We start from the raw sequence: 12,500 nt of genomic DNA on the forward strand, positions 1-12,500 counted from the left end.
CGCACACACAGGCAGGAAGGCATACACATACACTTACACACACACACACACACATACACAAACACACACAAGAAATGCTTGCTTAGGAGCGCTTCCCAACAAGGCAGAGTTTCAAAATAGTAACACAAGAAAAATACACAAGAATGGAGCTACATACAGGGAACAAATACATGCACACACACACACACACACACACACACACACACACACACACACACACACACACACACACACACACACACACACACACACACACACACACACACACACACATACACTTACAATACAAACACACACACATATACACACACATGCACACACACACAGTAACAGCGGCCAGGGAACTGTAAAACCAAGCTGGGATTATATTATATGTAATTCCATCAGATTTTCCCTCACACTTACCATCCTGTCAAATTACATCTAATAACCCTCACTAAGAGATCGATAATGTGCTTTGTTACACTGCATGCTGAATAAATGGCCCTGTTACACTACATGCTGAATAAATGGCCCTGTTACACTACATGCTGAATGAATGGCCCTGTTACACAGCATGCTGAATGAATGGCCCTGTTACACAGCATGCTGAATGAATGGCCCTGTTATACTACATGCTGAATGAATGGCCTTGTTACACTACATGCTGATGAATGGCCCTGTTATAACTACATGCTGAATGAATGGCCCTGTTACACTGCATGCTGAATAAATGGCCCTGTTACACAGCATGCTGAATGAATGGCCCTGATGCACAACATGCTGAAGGAATGGCCCTGTTACACAACATGCTGAATGAATGGCCCTGTTACACTACATGCTGAATGAATGGCCCTGTTACACTGCATGCTGAATGAATGGACCTGTTACACTACATGCTGAATGAATGGCCCTGTTACACTGCATGCTGAATGAATGACCCTGTTACGCAGCATGCTGAATGAAAGGCCCTGATGCACAACATGCTGATTGAATGGCCCTGTTTCACTACATGCTAAATGAATGGCCCTGTTACACTACATGCTGAATGAATGGCCCTGATGCACAACATGCTAAATGAATGGCCCTGTTACACTACATGCTGAATGAATGGCCCTGTTACACTACATGCTGAATGAATGGCCCTGTTTCACTACATGCTGAATGAATGGCCCTGTTACACCACATGCTGAATGAATAGCCCTGTTACACTTCAGGCTAAATAAATTTGCCCGAGCAGCACATGGCAGGGATTCCAAATAGGATAAAATCAAATCAAATTGTATTAGTCACATACGCAGTTTACAGCAGGTATAAACAGGGCAGTGAAATGCTTGCAAGCTCTCCCAGCAGTGCAGGGCAATATCAATAATTAAGAATAACAAGAAGAACCAGTAGCAGAAAGTACCGTAATTTCCGGACTATTAAGCGCACCTGAATATAAGCCGCACCCACTGAATTTTAAAAAATATATTATTTTGAACATAAATAAGCCGCACATGTCTATAAGCCGCAGGTGCCTACCGGTACATTGAAACAAATTAACTTTACACAGGCTTTAACGAAACACGGCTTGTAACAAAAATAAACAGGCTTTAACGAAACACGGCTTGTAACAAAAATAAACAGGCTTTAACGAAACACGGCTTGTAACAAAAAATAAAAAATTAGCAGTAAGCTTTAGTTGTCTTTTTGCAGTGAGTCAATTCCTCATGCTGCGGTTTCCAACGTCTTATCATCGACTCATTAAGACCAAGCTCCCGTGCAGCAGCTCTATTTCCTTTTCCAACAGCCAGATCAATCGTCTTCAATTTGAAAGCTGCATCATATGCATTTCTCCGTGTCTTTGCCATGATGAGGGTGACAAAATGCCTACCGTAATCAGAATGATGGGAAGTTTGAGAGCGCTCGATTTAATCTAAACAGTAAACAAAAAAGTTGTTTGACCTTAACCCGTTCGGCAATTTGATTGGTCTAATGAAAGCTTCATGCCGCCAAAAAACTGAGCACATCACAGAATGTGTTTTTTTGGAGAAAAAAACATTTAAAGCGGTAAAAATCCATATATTAGCCGCGTCATTGTTTAAGCCGCGAGATTCAAAGCTGGGGAAAAGTTGCGGCTTATAGTCCGGAATTTACGGTAGATAGAACACTATTAAAACTGATATGTACACAAATGGATAGACAGTATAAATGATGAACAAAAGCTGAAAATGTTGACTCACTAGTGCACTTTGTCATAAAAGCTCCAAATTTGACACAGATGTAGATGTATGTACCCTGTAAAGATTGGGAGCCACCCCATATTTTGGGGCCATGGCAGCGACTTCAATTCAACATGTAAATACATATTTTGATTCCAGTCAATGTCTCTATACCAAGTTGAGAGTCTCATCTTTCAGATGCAATTGGATCTGAGTTGATTGTCCGTATTGTTTCACAGTTAGAACTAAAAGTCTGATGGCATCGTCGCCCATATCACCTATAACCCCCATTTCACCTATAACCCCCATATCACCTATAACCCCCATATCACCTATAACCCCCATATCACCTATAACCCTCATATCACCTATAACCCCATATCACCTATAACCCCCATATCACCTATAACCCCCATATCACCTATAACCCCATATCACCTATAACCCCCATATCACCTATAACCCCCATATCACCTATAACCCCATATCACCTATAACCCCCATATCACCTATAACCCCATATCACCTATAACCCCCATATCACCTATAACCCCCATATCACCTATAACCCCCATATCACCTATAACCCCATATCACCTATAACCCCCATATCACCTATAACCCCCATATCACCTATAACCCCATATCACCTATAACCCCATATCACCTATAACCCCCATATCACCTATAACCCCATATCACCTATAACCCCCATATCACCTATAACCCCATATCACCTATAACGCCCATATCACCTATAACCCCCATATCACCTATAACCCCCATATCACCTATAACCCCATATCACCTATAACCCCCATACCACCTTTAACCCCCATATCACCTATAACCCCATATCACCTATAACCCCCATATCACCTATAACCCCCATATCACCTATAACCCCCATATCACCTATAACCCCCATATCACCTATAACCCCATATCACCTATAAACCCCATATCACCTATAACCCCCATATCACCTATAACCCCCATTTCACCTATAACCCCCATTTCACCTATAACCCCCATATCACCTATAACCCCCATATCACCTATAACCCCCATATCACCTATAACCCCCATATCACCTATAACCCCCATATCACCTCTAACCCCCATATCACCTATAACCCCATATCACCTATAGCCCCCATATCGGTGGCTGTCTTAGGTCATACCGGTACGTCAGAGTAGCTCAATCACCAATTGGTCATCCTCTGAGTATCACAGAAACACACCACTTTGAATGAATAACAGAAAACGGTTCTTGACAAGTTGCTATGGATGAAATTGATCAACATAACTGTTCAAAACATCTGTTTTTAAACATCAAATTTGACCATAAATCGGATTATTTAGGGGAATTAAAATCAATAATGTCTGTTACAAAAGGTTAATGAAAGAAAAAGTGTTACCCCCATTGGCTCTTTTAAGATAAAAATAAGTTGGTGCTTTTAGGGTTAATGATGGTATTGGAGTCGTATGTGGCCACGCAGTCATAGGTATACAGGGAGTACAGGAGGGGCTGAGTACACACCACTGGAGGGACACCATTTTGGAGAGTCAGTGTGGCAGAGGTGCTGTTGCTTATCCTTGTCACCTGTCTGTCAGGAAGTCCAGGATCCAGTTGCAGAGGTGTTCATACCCAGGCTAGTGTCGACCTTGGAGGGGACTATGGTGTTGAATGCTGAGCTGTAGTCAATCAACAACACTCTTACGTAGGTGCCTCTTGGGAAAAGGAAGTGTGGCATAGGGAACTGTGCAGTGTGCAGTGTGCAGTGTGCTGTGTGCAGTGTGCAGTGTGCAGTGTGCAGTGTGCAGTGTGCTGTGTGCAGTGTGCAGTGTGCAGTGTGCTGTGTGCAGTGTGCAGTGTGCAGTGTGCAGTGTGCAGTGTGCAGTGTGCTGTGTGCAGTGTGCAGTGTGCAGTGTGCAGTGTGCAGTGTGCAGTGTGCAGTGCATTGTGTGTGTGTAGTGCATTGGCGATTGCGTCGTCTGTGGATCTGTTGGGGCGGTACGCAAATTGTAGTGGGTCCAGGGTGTCAGGTAAGGTGGAGCTGGTGTGGTCCTTGACCAGCCTCTCAAAGCACTTCATGATGACAGAAGTGAGTGCTACAGGGCAGTCATTTAGGCAGGTTACCTTTGCTTGAGAACAGGAAAAATGGTGGACATCTTGAAGCATGTGGGGATTACAGACTGGGACAGGGAGAGGTTGAATATGTCCATAAACACTCCAACCAGCTGGTCTGCGCATGCTCTGAGGACGCGGCCGGGGATACCATCTGGGTTGTCCACAGAGATCCAAACCACACAGTCCTCTTGAGCATTGGGTGCCCTTGTCTTGTGCCGATAGTCTGGTGTTGACAGTGTCATTTTCCAATCACAAGCTGTCAATCATCTTGTTTTTGAGCCTTCAAGGTCACCTAGGTGCTCCCAGCAGCAGAGACCTAGTCCCACATGTTAATAGCAAAATAATACACTTGATTTACGCTACATTATAGCATGCTAAATGTGTCTGTTCAGTGAAAGATGAGCAAGTAAATAGATGATCTACCACCTCAACCTATTTGCCCCGCCAGAGATCAAATAACCAAATATAGCCGACAGATGGCCTCAGTGAAACAAAATCACATTGATTGATTGATTGACAAGTCAAGGGATTTTGGTCCGGATATAGGTTACTACACGAGTAAAGAGCAAAATAAACAACTTGTTTATGTTAGGCTACATAACATGCTATCAAAATAATCTACTTATTATGTTAGGCTACATAACATGCTAGCAAAATAATCAACTTGTTTATGTTAGGCTACATAACATGCTATCAAAATAATCTACTTATTATGTTAGGCTACATAACATGCTAGCAAAATAATCAACTTGTTTATGTTAGGCTACATAACATGCTAGCAAAATAATCAACTTGTTTATGCCAGGCTACATAACATGCTAGCAAAATAATCAATTTGTTTGTGCTAGGCTACATAACATGCTAGCAAAATAATCCACTTGTGTATAGCAGGCTCCACAACATGCTAACAAAATAATCCACTTGTTTATGCTAGTCTACATAACATGCTAGTAAAATAATCCACTTGTTTATGCTAGTCTACATAACATGCTAGTAAAATAATCCACTTGTTTATGTTAGGCTACATAACATGCTAGCAAAATAATCCACTTGTTTATGCTAGTCTGCATAACATGCTAGCAAAATAATCCACTTGTTTATGCTAGTCTGCATAACATGCAAGTAAAATAATCCACTTGTTTATGCTAGTCTGCATAACATGCTAGTAAAATAATCCACTTGTTTATGTTAGGCTACATAACATGCTAGCAAAATAATCCACTTGTTTATGCTAGTCTGCATAACATGCTAGTAAAATAATCCACTTGTTTATGCTAGTCTGCATAACATGCTAGTAAAATAATCCACTTGTTTATGCTAGTCTGCATAACATGCTAGTAAAATAATCCACTTGTTTATGCTAGTCTGCATAACATGCTTGCAAAACGCTCTGATCAGTGTTAATAGATGAGCAGACTAGACTACAGATTATCATCATGAGCACTCACCTAACATTTTCCCAGTCTAGTTGTAACCAAATTTCAAAAACGGAGATTCAGTGAAACCCAAAACTATTGATTTATCAAGACAAGTCCCCACACGTGTCTCAGAGCAGCACGATGGCGCTGTCCCAATCAAAATGGTGCTGAAGGTATAGTTAACCACACGTGGCTGTTGCTTTAAATGATTTAAAATGGTTGGATGACTTTGGGAGTTTCAGTAAGTAACTATTTGATCCATGCCTTCAATGGCATTAGACTACTTTATTCCAATATTTTCGTCATTCAGTGACATTACCACAGTCAATATTTATTGATCCATCCAGTTGTAGTTGAGAAAACATGCATGCATAGGGGTGGGCTTTTGTAAAGTGATTGGTGAAGTGACATGCCTGGCAAACTTAAAGGTCATGAACAGTAAAAATCATGTTGTTCATGAAATTGTATGATATTCTAAGAAAACCAGATCAAAGTATGATGACCAAAGTATGAAAAATGACTGTTGATTCTACATTGATAAAGTTTGATCATAAAGTTACTGGTCCCCTCCCCCATGTCAAACACTTGGATTCAGGAGGCGGGATTATTTCACTTGGGAATCAGAATTTCTGTTTGGGACCTTTATGAACTACCACAAGGATGGTAACAGCCTAGTAACGGGCACTGCCTATAAACCATCATTATGAAGCATCAAATCTCATGAACACACATTGCTTATGTTGGACTTAACTAGTGTTATTTTTGATTGGTGAAACAGGTGTAAATTCTGATCACAAAGTCCGACTTTTTTACCTCCAACTGGTGCAACAGGCCCCTGGGCTGGTCCGTCTGTGAAACAGGAAGTTATGGCAGATGGCTGAGGTAGTAATACAATCACTGGGGGACACACAGACACGCACACGGACCCACGCACGTGCACACTTACAACACACTTTCACATGCAGTCACACACACACAAACACACACACACTCCTGCCCCAGACAGTGAGTTGGGCAGGATTAATCCGTTAGGCAGGGGCAGAGCAGTGGAGTACAAAGCAGGCTTGTGTTCTCCATTGGACAGCTAAAATACCCAGCCCAAACAACAGGCCCCACCAGGCTACCAGATGGCTGTGTCAATTTGTGTATGTGTGTGTGTGTGTGTGAGTGTGTGCATGTGTGTGTTAAACTGTTCTAGTCTTACCCAGTCCTGGCAGTCAGTTTGGATTAGAGCAGGTGTCTCTAACAGGTATGACGCCAGCTACCATTAGCTCGCAGCCTACCTATGAGTAGCTCGCAAATACATTATGAAAGTACATACATTTTTTAATGTGTTCCTTTCCAAACTGTCATAAACATAAAGCTCCCAGCTAATATCCAATCAAAGCCACATTGACATTACCCCTCCTTGGTTAGTCACTATTGACTTATAAAGCCAGACGTAACACACTTTCTGCTAAGTAATTTCCAGCAATATTGCCCATCTGTCTTGTTTGGTGCGTGAGTTTCTCTATCACTCCGTATATAGCCAGTTAGCGATGCTAATGATAACCGTCTTGTGGGTAGACAGAAAGACTTTCCCCCCAAACAACTTCTCAGTGAATTGTTAACTGCAAAGTAGAGTTTAATATCTGACAGAACTACATCATGTCTATTTGTATGGATCAGGTGGCCATTGTTTTGCAAACTCTGCCATGACATGTTTATGGGGCGGCAGGTAGCCTAGTGGTTAAGAGTGTTGGGCCAGTAACTGAAAGGTTGCTAGATTGAATCCCCGAGCTGACAAGGTAAAAAGCTGTCGTTCTTCCCCTGAATAATGCAGCTAACCCACTGTTCCTAGGCCGTCATTGTAAATAAGAATTTGTTCTTTACTGACTTGCCTAGTTAAATAAAGGTTACATAAAAAAATATTCTGCAGCAGTTGGCCTAACAGCAGAAACACCCGTAGACAAACACATTCCTCTTTTCCTCTCTCCCAGACCTCAAAAATGGTCTTCTGCTGTGATTTAAGCATTGACATGAACTCAGAACATTTTCATTTTCATTGTTTCTCTATGAATAATTGTAATTTTGACAGTAAAAAAACATAAAACATTCAAAATAAACAAATGAAACAGAATTCAGGGAAAATACCAAATATAATTTTATGGGGCCCCCTTAGAGTTGTTTCTGAACCATTATTTGACCAGGTATATCTATGGTACATCAAGGACCCAGGGAGGAGTTGTAGGGTCGAGTATATCTCTGGTACATCAAGGACCCAGGGAGGAGTTGTAGGGTCGAGTATATCTCTGGTACATCAAGGACCCAGGGAGGAGTTGTAGGGTCGAGTATATCTCTGGTACATCAAGGACCCAGGGAGGAGTTGTAGGGTCGAGTATATCTCTGGTACATCAAGGACCCAGGGAGGAGTTGTAGGGTCGAGGAGAGGAGAAGAAAGTGCCCATTTGAAAGCTATAAAGAAATGAGTAGCTCTCATACTATAAAAAATTGGAGACACCGGATTAGAGCATGCCCCTAAGGCAAGAGTGATGGAGGGAACGTGTTACGGGAACCTGACAGAGAGGTATGCTGAAGGGAATCTTGGATCTACAGATGCCCGTTGTCTGAGGAAATCAGACCTTGCTGAGTTAGGGATGAGTTACAACAGCTGGCATCTCCTTGCGCCTGCCTGATGTATGTGTGTTTCTGTCTCTCTGTGTCTGAATGTGCATGTGTGTGTACTGCGTGCACGCCCATGTGTGTGTGTGTGTGTGTGTGTGTGTGTGTGTGTGTGTGTGTGTGTGTGTGTGTGTGTGTGTGTTTGTGTGTGTGTGTGTACTGTGTGCACGCCCGTGTGTGTGTGTGGGGGGGGGGGGGGGGGTGTGATTGGTAGGAAGTGTCATCTTTGGTTACTGTCTGTAGATCCCACTCAGAGCAGAGGCATACTTATCTGTCTACAACCTGTTACTGTGTGGTTCTGACTCTGAGCTCTGTCATTAGAGTTTAGAGAACGAGTTCAGTACACTTTAAAATTACTCAAACCAAATCGAAACTGTGTAGAAATGATAATGGACCTATATTCATACAGTTTCTTGACTGTCCAGCTCATTAATAATCACTATAGTCAGGGAGCATCGGAAATTACAAACGATGGATAGAGGACTATTTTTTGCTCATTTTAAATTAGTTTGACACCCTTTCCCCTAGAGGCACCAATTCCTCAAATTTTAGTGTATTGTAGGCCATTCCACACGTATGAATCACTAATCACATGAAATAAATAACACTCTTCAGAAATGACTTTGTTAATGCAAAATAACTACAGCTTTACAACAGTGGTGAAACTGGGAGGCATTCATATTAAAATGATATTTATTGAATTATCCAAAATCCAGTATTGGTGCGCAAGGTACTGTTTTCGTGGAACGACCCAGAACGTTGATATTGAACCCAATGGAACATTACTTGGTTGAATGAAACACAAACATTTAGTTGAGATTGTGACCTAGTAGTACAAGAACCCAACGATGATGTTTTTATGAGAGATACTATTATTTTGTAAGTCAATGTTCTGTAGTTCTAATATGGATCAGTTGTTTGGAATTGTATTGGTAATTGATTATCTACCTAGCAACTAGTTTGCTCTATTCTGATTCGTCAGATGTTGAATTAATTGTTGGGGAGAACATGAGGTAGTTGAGATGATGAATGGCTGTGAATGTGGTCAGTTGATTATTACATCTGTAACAGACTAATCATTCTCCATCCAGTGTGTGTATCCACTGAGAATCATCCACCACCTAAAGAACCCTCAAATTATACAACTAACAAGAACCCAACACTGACATAGCATTTGTCACCACTTTAGACAACAACAACATTTTGATGGGATGCGTGTGTTCTAAATTACAGCAAGACTGGAACAGGTTGGATTAGGTCATGTGTAATTATCCAACATTAAGAGCACATGGGTAACTGAGAAAACAGGTATTTCCATTTTTTTTTAAAATTATTATTATTATTATTTTTTTACCTTTATTTAACCAGGTAGGCCAGTTGAGAACAAGTTCTCATCTACAACTGCGACCTGGCCAAGATAAAGCAAAGCAGTGCGACACAAACAACAATACAGAGTTACACATTGAATTAACAAACGTACAGTCAATAACACAATAGAAAAAGTCTATATACAGTGTGTGCAAATGGCGTGAGGAGGTAAGGCAATAAATAGGCCATAGTAGCGAAGTAATCGCAATTTAGCAAATTAACACTGGAGTGATAGATGTGCAGATGATGATGTGCAAGTAGAAATACTTGCGTGCAAAAGAGCAAAAAAGTAAATAAAAACAATATGGTGATGAGGTAGGTAGATTGGATGGGCTATTTACAGATGGGCTGTGGTTAGTGGGGTACACAGGACCAGACAGAGGGGCAAAGACCATATTGATGATTGACTGAGACCCATTTTACTCAATAAAGATGGGTGAAAAATTGTGCATTTACTGGTGTAAATAAAGATACTGCGAGTGGCAATGGACATCAACAGCTCCAGATATATGTACCAAAGTTGACAGAGAGCTTTATCAGCTGACAAACACAGGTGTTCTGATGGACGAGGTGGAGTTTAAGTCCAGTGGGAAAGGTGAAGTGTGATATAATCATTGTGATTAATTGTGGTTTACAATCAGCCTCCTCGTGTGACAGCTATCAGTCAGACACAGGTGTAATGAATAATGTCTTTTGTCCTCAGACATATTGGTGAACATTATAGATGTTTGGTGATCTTAAGAGAAGAAGACATTTTGTGGTTAAACACAGCAGTGTGTGAGTAAAGCTCACAATTCCATTGTTAAGGTACATAGCTATCACATGCAGCTAATAATGTCTATTCCCCCATTCAGACAGTGTCAGCGTGGAATCAGAGATATGAAAACAGAGGTATGTGTGGACAGGGAACACTGGGTTCTATGGTCAGGAACTCTCACCTCCTCACAAAGGTCCCCTGTCTCCTAGCAACAGCACAGAAGTCCCTGTCCTGTGGATAGATGGCTTTTGGCCCCTCCTGATGGTGTCATCCATTATTAGTTGTGTTGTCAGATCCTCTGTTAAGGACGCTGTGTGTGTGTGTGTGTGTGTGTGTGTGTGTGTGTGTGTGTGTGTGTGTGTGTGTGTGTGTGTGTGTGTGTGTGTGTGTGTGAGTGTGTGTGTGTGTGTGTGTGTGTGTGTGTGTGTGTGTGTGTGTGTGTGTGTGTGTGTGTGTGTGTGTGTGAAGATAAAACCGGATCCGACCAGTCTAACTTAGGAGGGTTTGAGTAGATATAAAAATATAGTGCAGGTATGAATCCCAAAAAACATTCAGGTATTGCAGTCGACATAAGACAAAAAATGAAAACATTTCAAAATAATGATCAATAGTAGAAACCAAACGGCTACAAAAGGCAAAGCATCTATAAAGCCGACAAGCCTACCAGAGGAGGCTCCTCAAACGAGGAAGGGCAGGACAGTCCTCCTCAGTGAATTTGATAAAAATCTAAATACTGAAACATTAAAGAAGTTATCCTTTTTAGATAAAACTATACTAAATATATTAACATGTCTGTTTTGCGATAAAGGTCTAGAGTAGTTTCACTTTCACTTCCTTAGCTACTTATGCAGCTAGCTAGTTTAGCCTACTTTCACTTCCTTAGCTACTTATGCAGCTAGCTAGTTTAGCCTACTTTCACTTCCTTAGCTACTTATGCAGCTAGCTAGTTTAGCCTACTTTCACTTCCTTAGTTACTTATGCAGCTAGCTAGTTTAGCCTACTCAAACACCCAGCTCAAACAGAGGGACGCCAAGTTAGCTAGCTGGCTACGACTATACAACACAACACTGGAATGCTTCCAAGTCAAGGTAAGTTTTTTGTTTTACTCAGTTATTGTCACCAGTGCCTGCTGGTGTAACTGCTGAACTGCTTACTGTCCTGACTGTACACTGTACTGCATGATTGTGGTGGGTTTACTAACACGTTAGTTGTATTAGCTATATTGATTCTGACTTTTACTTTAGCTAATATGGTGACAACGATGTAGGCTGTGTGTAGCGATTATGATATGGTTTGGCTTGGAAAGGTTTTTTCGCCTGGTCACATACAGCTGATGTGTTGTGCACTGAAGTCCACAAGCGTAGGGAAAAGGTGAGAGGAGTATAGCGCATATACCCAAAAAGGAATACAGTGTGGCTGCTATGAAAGTGAACTAATTCTGTTGAAAAATATTTCTTAAAGGGAAAGTAAACGGAACGAAATGGGGATAAACATACCAGAATTTGTCCAATAGGAACTCTAATTTGCAACTGTTGGACTAATGATTACACCTTAGATCAGCTAGACGCAGGCAAGAGTGTGCAGGGCGTTATTGAATGTGTCACTATGTCAAATTTTTATCTCAACCTGTGTGCACCTATGTTGTAAACTTTCATTCATAGGCTAGATTGTAGCAACCTCATGATGGGTATAGGGAACATTTCAGTATTATGTAGCAGCCTAAACCTATCAATGTTACATTGAGCTGGGTGAATGGAATATGAATGACAGTCATCTACTATGCTGTAATTGAAATAAGGCCACCCTCGTGAAAAAAAACAATTGTCCTCCCTCATCTTAAACAGCACCGACAGCCACTGAAGCCTACAGTGAGGGAAAAAAGTATTTGATCCCCCAAATAAACCTACCATTAAAATTATAGACTGATCATTTCTTTGTCAGTGGGCAAACGTACAAAATGTGCAGGGGATCAAATACTT

Source organism: Salmo trutta, chromosome 22, assembly GCF_901001165.1.
Source record: "Salmo trutta chromosome 22, fSalTru1.1, whole genome shotgun sequence".
NCBI lineage: Eukaryota > Metazoa > Chordata > Actinopteri > Salmoniformes > Salmonidae > Salmo > Salmo trutta.